The sequence below is a fragment of the Poecilia mexicana genome, unplaced genomic scaffold (assembly GCF_051168715.1).
Source record: "Poecilia mexicana isolate PSO_F unplaced genomic scaffold, ASM5116871v1 scaffold_9, whole genome shotgun sequence".
NCBI classification, from domain to species: domain Eukaryota; kingdom Metazoa; phylum Chordata; class Actinopteri; order Cyprinodontiformes; family Poeciliidae; genus Poecilia; species Poecilia mexicana.
This window is the reverse complement of record NW_028263378.1, coordinates 33,401,467-33,411,919: the sequence shown is the minus strand read 5'-3', so window position 1 is coordinate 33,411,919 and position 10,453 is coordinate 33,401,467. Positions and strand designations below refer to the sequence as shown.

General features: G+C 34.5%; 1 long non-coding RNA gene and 1 pseudogene across 1 annotated transcript; both read right to left on the bottom strand.

The window, feature by feature from the left end:
* Positions 1–3,026: 3,026 nt before the first annotated feature.
* On the bottom strand, positions 3,027–4,270 carry LOC148157792 (uncharacterized). The gene is made up of 4 exons (XR_015764204.1): positions 4,142–4,270; positions 3,745–3,802; positions 3,533–3,661; positions 3,027–3,118 (listed from the first exon to the last, which is right to left on the bottom strand). It is a non-coding gene; the product is annotated as an uncharacterized LOC148157792 (long non-coding RNA).
* Positions 4,271–7,283: 3,013 nt separating this feature from the next.
* Positions 7,284–10,040, bottom strand: LOC148157791 (uncharacterized; annotated as a pseudogene).
* Between the last annotated feature and the right edge of the window lie 413 nt (positions 10,041–10,453).

Below are 10,453 nucleotides of genomic sequence, written 5' to 3'. Positions count from 1 at the left end.
TCCACAACCAATCAACACCTGACAAGTCCCAAAACACGGAAATAAATGTCAGCATGTGATTGGTCATTGTACTTTTATGTTTCGTCGGAATGTGTACGACATGCCGGAAGGGACAATCATGTGTATTATAATATCAAATTATAATATAATGCTCTTTAAGAACACACTTATACCGTCTCCTAGATTATTATTTTCCCCGTCTTCAATTACTGATTGTCCTGTAGGTAAAATATGTTTTTCAATGCACCCAGAAAAGATGTAAATAAAGAAAATTGTGTTCCGTTTTAAAAATACATTGTTACCGCCCCCGATGTCATTTTATACTTGTCACTTAATATTAAAAATATAAATAGGACAAAAGTTTGGATGTTTCCATATAATTTTTTAATAACTAATAAAATTAGAGAGGTGTCTCACAAAATTATACACAAATACTGTGCAGTTATTCACTACATGCTACAATTAAAAAAGGATATTAACACAAAATGCTCATTATGTGATTCTCACCCTGAAACGTGTTCACCTTTTTTTTTAAAATAATATATAACATTAAAATCATTTATAAAGATATTTTCACTCTGTGGTTTGTACTATAAGGAACCTATTTTTCATTTAATTTAACCAAATCTGATGATTTTTTTTCTTCAAAATTGCTGAATTTTCGCATTTTCCCATTCAAATGCTTGGAAGCGAAACCGGTGACAGCAGGGCCGAGCGCAAATCGTGAAACCGCACCTACTAATGGCACTTCCGGTGGCAGGTGTGACACCTGCCACAAGTGCCACTGCTTTCGGGACTAGCTGCCAGAGTTGCCACTGCGTTCGGCTGACTTCGGCTGACCTCGGCACCTCGTACTGGCACTTCCGCTGACACCTGCCATTAGTGCCACTGTTTTCGGGTCTAGCTGTCAGTGTTGCCACTGACTTAGGCAAATGGACTACATATCCCATGATGCTTTATTACTAGTAGAAGAAGAACTTAAAGACAGACGAAGAAGACAGAATTTAATAAGAGTTTTTTTTCGCAGAAATACTTATGTTAGCTGAATTCCTACACTTTTTGTATATCATGTATGATTCGTTCATCCTATTTATTCACTAAAGTTCATCTGAATAATCCAGCCGACTCCTTTCGTCTTCGTATTAATCAAATACACAGCAGGTATCAGGGATGCCATTGGTTTCGGCACCTTTGTAACAGCTGAGTCTGGCTTCCACTAGAGCTGCCGTTAGGTGTCCAGGATGTTTCAGAGCTGTCACAACTGGTGCCGATGTTTTGGGGGATGGCAGTGACAGTTCTTTGAAAACGTGTTACTTATAATGCGTGTTTATAAAAAAAATTTCAATGGTAATTGGTTATTTATCCATTTAACACTTTGAATATTTTTGACTGAGTTTAATTCAAGCAAAATGGCCAATTGAATATACTATAAAGTGTCACTATTACAGTGGAACCTGTCACTATGTTCAAGGACACATCTGGTTAATCACACATCACTGATAGTTAATAGGACTTTTTACTTAATCAAAATGACATTCAACCCTTGCCCATGTTTATATCGCAGAACAGTGGCTGACATGTTGCAACTGGATAATAGTAATAATAATCAGACTCTGTAAGCTATGGTAATTATGTCTTCCTCCTTACCTGTATGTCATATGTAAATAGGCTACAGCAATGAAAACATTAACCAAAAAATCTTTCAATGTTTTTATTTTAAATGTTTACTGAAATCTAGCAAAAACCTTCAGTCCTTTTTTGTCACAAATTTCTGAGGAGAACTTCTCATGGTCTTCTTTTTTTTTCAAACACAAAAGTGAATGGCTCCACTGGACAATTTTCATCAGTTTCTCCATCCCAGTTCTTGAGGTCATGGAGAGCTTCCTCTGTGTGTTGAACATCATAATCCAGAACAGCAGGAAGTGTGAGCTGTCCCAAAAAATTCTCATTCTGGCACCATTGGGCTGCTGTCTTGCTGTCCCTCATGACTGTGCTGTCCTGCACAAAATAATATAGATTTGTGTAATTATTATCTTTATACCGTTCCCTTTAAATAGTAGATATTGGCCATTTAACCTAGATTTAAATATTTTAAGTTTTACCTCATATAAGCTAAATAATTGCAAAATTATTGTGTGCCTTTGTCATTTAGCCACGGTTTCAAAAACACATACATTGAAATACTTATTGAACATAATCATTTGTTTTTAATATCAAGTAACTGTTGAATTTTTTCTACCTTTTCTGGTGTTTTGTCTTTCACTTTATCTCTAGAAAAAAATAAGAAATAAGGAATGAGTCGGTAATGAATTCTTTCATACCCCTTGGTCTACTATATCTACACATAAATGTTCTTTACCCTGAATCTTTCCGGACCGTTTTCTGAAGAACAACCTCTGCTTGGTACCGGCAAAGACTCATGCTCTTTTGCAGCCACTGGGTCACAACCTAGAAATATAAATTTTCAGAACAGTTATTGTAAAATTACTAATTTCATTTTATTATCTGATCAAGTTACTTTAAAATTAGAAATAATTTTATTTATAATACATGTATTATAAATCCAAGTATGTATAATACTGGTATTTATACAAGTATTATAGATATAAAAAGCTGATTCAGATTCAGTTTGATTCTGACTCAGTTGTTCATAATCGAAGTACTGATTCGAGTAGTTGTTGGTGCTGCGTCCCCACTGGCGATGGGGGGACAGGTTGTTCAGTTAGTTTGGGTGGTTTGACTCAGTGGATTGTGAACAGGAAGTAAATTTTTGAAAATGTAAGAAATGTTGCAATATTGGTCCAAAATCGAATGGAATCTACTGGACTATAAAGTGTGAAAACACACCAAAACTAATATAAAAGACAATGAGTACTGTATTATGCTGTGTTTAAATCAACAATAGTAGAAATTGTGATTTACATTCAAGACCAACTTCATAAATTTTTGATAAGTAGATAAGTAATACATTTATTTTAAACACATGATTTTAATGATGTGTTAACATCCTTTTTTAGCTAACCTCTGGCAGAATCACTTCTGTGATCATGTGTTGGTCAGCAGTTTCATTGCCAGGAACGCAAAAGATGTCTTCAAGTCGCATGATGAGGATGTCTGTCTGTAACAAGAAGGGATGCTGTTAGATCAGTCTGTTAGTTTTATGTTTATTGTAAGAACACACTTCAAATTTGGTATTTTACAATTTTGTATACAGCCTACACGTAACAATTGACTTTCAGTGATAGATATCAAAGTAAGTCATTACTTTGTATTGTATTTTCATATATAATTATAGATTTCTTCTTGTAACCAAAATATTGTTCAAAGTTAAAAAAAATAAAGTATGAGTATGAAGAGAAAACTGTGTAATGTCAAACTGTACAGACTTTGAAATTGCACAGCTTGAGATCCACTTTTCCTTTCAGTATTCTGACATTACTTTACTAATACTGTACAATGGTAAAGGCCATCCATTGATTTTTATATTGATAGAAGCTTTTGGATTATATTGCCTAAACCAGCAAATACATACCATCACATCATTAAATATGGTGTCATGGTCACTGTAGAATTTGCGGAGGAGTAGATCAAATCCTTTGTGTTTCCACATATACATCCTATTTGACAGAATATCCCCGGTCTGCAATTTCTTTTCCAGATCCTGCAAAATTTCATATGTAAGAACATTTTTTTTAATTTAATTAGTTAAAAGTTAATTATCATTTACATAATGCAAGATAATACCTTGATCTCTGAATCTGTAAGAATGTCTTCAGCTTTAGTAGACTGCAGAATCTTGTCACTGTTTAAGAGAAATCAATATTAGCATAACTTTGCAGGTGATGATACAACCCAGAAGTAAATGTATGTATTTTTCCTCTCAATTCCATTATTCTTCAAACCTAAGCATAAGTCCTTGATATTCATGTAATCCTTTAATTTTATTAAATCAATTTTAACATAAAGTTAGTAATTTAGCTTTCATTTTAGAAAATTGCATGGTCTGCACTGTTAAATTGCTTAAGCTGGTTTATTATAAAGTGCATCATAATACATTCAATCCTTCAAGCTATAATTCAAAATTAAGAGAAGTTTGATTCAATTACAACCACAGTTTTTACATGAGATAAGTAATTCTTACATATCAGGGTTTGCACTGCATCCACAAAAGAAGTCCACCTCATTCCAGTCTTCTGGCAAACCAGCACACTGAAAATGCAACCAGTTTTTACAGGTTGTGCATTGTACCCAACGGTACTTCTTAATGTGACCGTGGAAAAGTCTGAGAAGAAATAAAAACATAGCAAAAGTACATATTAAAGTAAGATTTTTAAAAATAACTTAAACATATCATTTCCTAATAACAACACTTCACATTTTGCAGAGTTGAATGTACTGTAAGACTGAATTCGTGCAACACATACAATGTTTTCCCTGTTGCTCGCTGAAACAAACACGTCCTGATCTTCCAGGCCAAACAATGCATACTTGAATCCGTGTCTCTCTGCTCTGTTTCTTGAAGTTTACTTTCCTTTTTTTCCATTACAATTGCTTCTTTTGAAGCAATTGTTGGGGGGAAATCCTATTTGGCAAAGACAAATGTTGCTTCACAACTTATTTCTTGAAGTAATGTGCATTACAGTGTAATGGATGAAAAAAAAAACACCTTTGGATCAACATTTTTCAACATTTCACTGGCATGATGTAGACGAAGAGTCCGGTATTGACTAAGTGTCAGAGGCTCTGCACTGACCTTGTGACGTTGAACTTCATTTTCAACAGCCTAACAACAAAAAACATTTCTTTAAACCACAGAAAGAAAATTGTTATGGAAGTATTGCATAAGCAATGCAACTCACTGAACACACACAATTGATAGAATCCTGTTGCTTCCACTGTGGAGGAAATATTACTGTCCAACCTTGAAGACCACCAGAAGATCTGAACACATTTCTGAAAAAAACAAAGCTAGCATTTTAGGTAACCAATATCTTCTCATGAATATACAAATAAGTTGTGTGCATCAGTCGTCCTGTACCTGAGTAAAGCCATGTCGTCATCACTTATGTTTTTGTAAAGTGATAGGGAGTCATATATCCGGATCTCTTTGCAGCTGAAGTCAAAGACCTACAGGCCAAGCATGTTGACATTCATAAATTTCAAAATTTGAGATAATTTCTGCAAAATTATCTTAATAGTTACACTTTTTAAAGTTTTTGTTTTGCTTTGTTTAAATACTTTGTATGTATAAAGTTGTGAAAACTACCTAAAACACTTTGTGATAGCTCACCCAGAGAATGAAATGATTCCCAGTCTCAGGAGAAGAATGACCCACAATCCTCGGAAGGTATATTTTTCCACATTGCTTTAAGGTAACAAAAATGTAAAGTCATTTACATAAAAAACTGTCAATTGAATATATTAATATATTTAATAATTAATACATTGTTAATATTTCATTAATTGTTTTTTAATAAAGTAGTACTTACTGGTATCTGCTTCACAATCTGATCTCGGACAGTTCCATCTTTGGTCCACTCACGGTGCCATAAAATGAAGTCATATGTACCCAGGGAAGTACACTACAAAATTATAGCACATATTATCTTTAACAATGCCAACTTATTTTTTCATTTACGAAATGACTTTTCAATTCACCGTATTGTCTTGGGCCGCCAGTTGTGCTACTCGGTAGTTGACAGCCTACAATTAAGAGATATAATAATAGCAATAGCTCTGTAATAGCAATGGAGACACAGGAATAGTTAATTAAACAAAAACATGTAAGCAATACTTACATCATCTGTCAACCACGGCATAACCAATGAAGATTCTTCTAATAAATCTGAGGTGCACACACTGGTAATGTCTTTGATTGACACGGGAAATCGTCTCCTCGCAAGTGCAAACCGTCTGCATGATCTCTGGCAGACTCCATCCAGAACAGGAAGTTCACGTAATAAACGACACCATGCATACATGAGAGGTGAAGGACACCACCTTCAAATTGAAAAAAAAAATGTAATAAATAAACTGTCCATCACAATACTAACAAAAATGGAAAGTAAAAACCAAAGACTCACCACCAGCTTTCTGCAGCTTCAGGAAAAGTTTAGGATAGACATCTCTAAAACATAGCAGTTCCTGGAGTCTATTAATGAGCTCTGCTATTGTCCCCTCAGATGACACACCCAGAGAAAGGCAAGCATTTTGAAGATCCTTCTTGGAATGCTGGCAATTTGAGAGATACGTTTTCATTAATAGAAGATAAAATTGTGAGTACTGTGCTGAAAGTGAAACACATAATGCACCTTTTTGGATTAGATGAGTTCCAAAAGTATGTCTTCGTTTATCTCTCTCGTTGTATGTGTGGTGTTGTCCTGTTTTTTTTCAATGCATTTGAATTTGGAAAAAAATTTCCAAATTTTTTGGAAATTTTTTTTTCCAAAAAAATTTCGGTTTTTGGAAGAACGTTTCCAACTCGGGTGTGCTGTCCCATCCAGGGTGCCAAAGTCGAGTGGTGAGTTGATGTGCTGAATGGATTCACAACTGTTGTTCCTTTAATGAAAATATGAATCATGACATAATTATTTAACTTCGGTAACATGGCTTGACTTAAAATAGTCTTTCATTAATATGACTTCTCTTTACTGCAGTTCTACACAGCAAATAAATAAATACCTGAAATGAGGGCATCTGCGATTATTGATTTGTCTACATCGGACCACGCCTTAACAATATCAACTTCAAGTTCCTTGTCAGAAATGTCATCAGGATTTGGTCTTTTAAATATGCCAACTGCAAAACAACAAGTCACTCATAATGCATGGATATATAACAATGTATCAACATACAAAAAGTGACATTAAAATTTAAGTTAATTTCTCTAAAAAAAATTCCCAGTACATACATACTTTCAAAACACAAAATCATAACTTTATCCAAATACTAAAATTTTTAAAATGTATGTTTGTCTTGTTAATGTACATGTATAACAAAAGTCTTACGTGGTATGTCAAAAGCCAGTTTCCAGTTTGCATCCGCTATTATTACCGGTGGGTGGTGTCCGCACTGATAACACGAGAAGTCAAATTTAAAGTTTGTCAGAGAAAGAAAGTGATGAAATGCCTTTCGAACAGTTTGATGATGGTATCTGTTGTCATTAAAGAAGGATAATGTCTCCAACATCCGTCCACTTGTTGACTTGTTCTTTGAGTAAACACAAATTTACAGACATAACAAGAAATTTTAGTTTTTAAAAATGAAAAACTCAAAAACAACCATTATTGATGTGTGGCTTTAATTTTCCTCACCGCCAGGCCTGACAGCAGAAGCTCACACAAAGGAAGCGTAAGAAGGACATTATTGTTGAAATTGTGAAAACCTGAAGTATAGTCTTGGAATCTCACAATGTTACCACAAACTGGGCATTCTTTTTCGGCAACTGAGATACCTATAGATTAAATTATAACTTGCATTAGTTTATAGTAAATATACACAACGCAGCTGCCTGAAAATGCATACATTTATAGTAACATAATGTCACTTAAACAAAATATGGCTTGTATATCCAGAACAATGCAGAGGAACGCTTTATACTCACCTTTTTTGACATAACTAATGCCATAAACCATGGCTTGTGAGGTGACTATCTTGGATGGACTAAGCTGTGGAGGGGTAGGTCCTGGACAGGATGGACAGGTGCTTTCAGAAGGCAAAAAGCATGGTGGTGGCACTTCCTCACATGTTCTTAATTTTATTGGTAAGTCCTGTAGGCAAGGGATATGCTTATGCGTATATATGTAGAGAGTCATTGAACATATTTTTTGTGTGGTCAGTTTTTGCTCTGCAGAATATATGGTACTGTCTAGCATGTGAGTTTCTAAGTCTTCTATATCATCAATCTGCACATCAGACTGGATCATCACAGTGTTTGGTGACTCCTGGTAAATCCACCACATTGCCATCATTCTGTGAATGCAACGATGGGATTTTCCACTTCCCTTGCATTGGCAGTTCCATTTTCCAGCCACTGAATCAAAAACAACTCTTGTTCTTCCAAATTGACACCAGCTGTCAGTTTCATTTGTGAAGATGGAAAAAAAAATACAACGTTGAGGGACTGTGTTCTCTCCAAAAATCACAGGGAACACACTGTCTACATTGATGTTCTTAGCTGCCAGATCCAGGTTTTCACATTTTGCAGCCCATTCTGATGACATCAAGCCTTTGCTAAGCATGTCCTGCAGTGAGTCTGACTTTAGTACTGCTGGTTTGACATACTGCTTGGCATGCTTTGTTCTTTCAAGGTGAACACATTCTTTCCCTGGATTACCTGACGACCATGCTATCTGCATGAACTTGCGGCATTGCTCCAACTCGCAGTCAATCTTTGGTGGGTTTGTCGACTTCATGACGTGAATAGGAAAAACAGGACTGTGGTCATGTTTTGGAGTCACATATAGTCCGTGTACAAAGTCAACACAAGTCATCGGTGTCTTTTCTATATAATGCACATCCCTAATGTGCCTTGTTAAATTTCGGTATGTGCTTAACATAGATGTACAATGTGGACAGGCAAACTGTTCTGTTTTGGACTCCATGTTATCCTTCCCATCTGCGGTCTTCATTTTTTTTTTCTATTTGAAGTGACAAGACTTTCTAAAAGAGAAAAACATGAATAGGAATGAATTAGCCTTGAAAAGGTACCAACAGTTACTTGAAAGAAGAAACAAAAACTGTATTTTCAGTAACACTTCATTTGAAGGGGTGAGCATAAGACTGACAAGATGTTATGTCATAAACATGACATAACATCTTGTCATGACAATAAAGGAGTCTTTATGAACGTTTATGACAGTTGTCATGATGTGTCATTTGGTAAATAATGACACTTTTAATGCCAAGTTTCTCTAAAAGTTGCATTAAAAGTCAATTAAAACTGCCAATTTAGCATGATTTTTTAAATTATAATTTAATGCCAAGTTGGCATTTTTAATGGACTTTCAATGCAACTTTTAGAGGAAATTGGCATTAAAAGTGTCATTATTTACCAAATGACACTTCATGACAACTGTCATAAACATTCATAAAGAGTTCTTCATGGTCATGACAGTGTTGTCATGTTTTTGATAGTGTCATGTCAGTCTCATGACATGACACTATCAACCCTTTTCATATTTTTAATATGAAAAGGGTTGTTAATAAATTTGAAACTGCTGTTTCGAACCTGTAAAGAAAAATAATCAATAGGATACTTTTACCTCTTTTCTAAGGTTTACTATTCTGATTACAGAAATTTTAAATAAAACTTAAAAAGTCATACACTCATATAACCAGATAAATATTAAAATTTGACTTCTCAGCGCATTGCATACAAATGTCTTGGGAGTACTTATTGTAATGCTTAATCATACCATTTCACATGAAGGTAAGAATTTGTCTGAATCAAAACTACAAACCATGTATGCGATCCAAATGCTTTATGAAGTTTTGAGATCTTGAGAAAACAGAACATTTGCACATTGGGCAGTGGTAGTGACTCCTGCTTGAATCTGTGCCATCCTTACAAAAGCAGGCAACCACAAATTTTTCTTAAAAAATATATATACAGATATTATAAAGCATTGCATAATACAAATAAAAGAAATTTCATCATCAATAGACGTTAGATATAAATAAATTCTATCATACCTTGACTGTTGTTAATATAATAAATTGCCTCTTTGAGATGCCGTGATATGAGATGAGAAGCATTTCCAATTTCTTTCTTGTCACAAAACATACACTGTGAGGCTGCACTGGCCAAAAAAGAGTCCTTATCAGAAAAACAATGGGAAGCTGTGATAAAAAACACAGAAAGATCCAGATAAAACATGAAATTATAAGAAACAATAAATGTGTGATAATAATAACACAGAATGTAGTGTCATTATAGGTTATGAGTGTTACAGTTCTATTTCTGCAAATAAGAATAATTTCATTCCATACAAATATTATATAGTACATCTTACCGTCCATGTTCACAAATTTGTTGTAAGCAGTCAAAGAATTAAGAATCTATGCATGTAAAAAAAAGAAAGGACAACGGAAAAGAAATTGTTTCAGTAGGTTGCATAATCAGCCATGATAATATAATAATTAGAGTAATAAAATTGTTGTTACAGTACACTTAAAACGCAAATACACATGCAGAAGCACATGCTAATTAATTGATAATCACATAAATAAATGTCTGTGGGCAAAATAATGGATGTACATAACTTCACTTTATGTGCGGTCTAACACTCCCAATGCTATTTCCCAGGACAGGCGCAATTACATTAAGAGTGTTAGCTGTCGATGCGATGGCTTATAACCCTAAGCAAAGTCAACCACAAAAAATATTAATTTTATTATAACCCCGATTAAAATAGTGTTAACTGTAACGCTATAATACGCTGGTGATAAATAT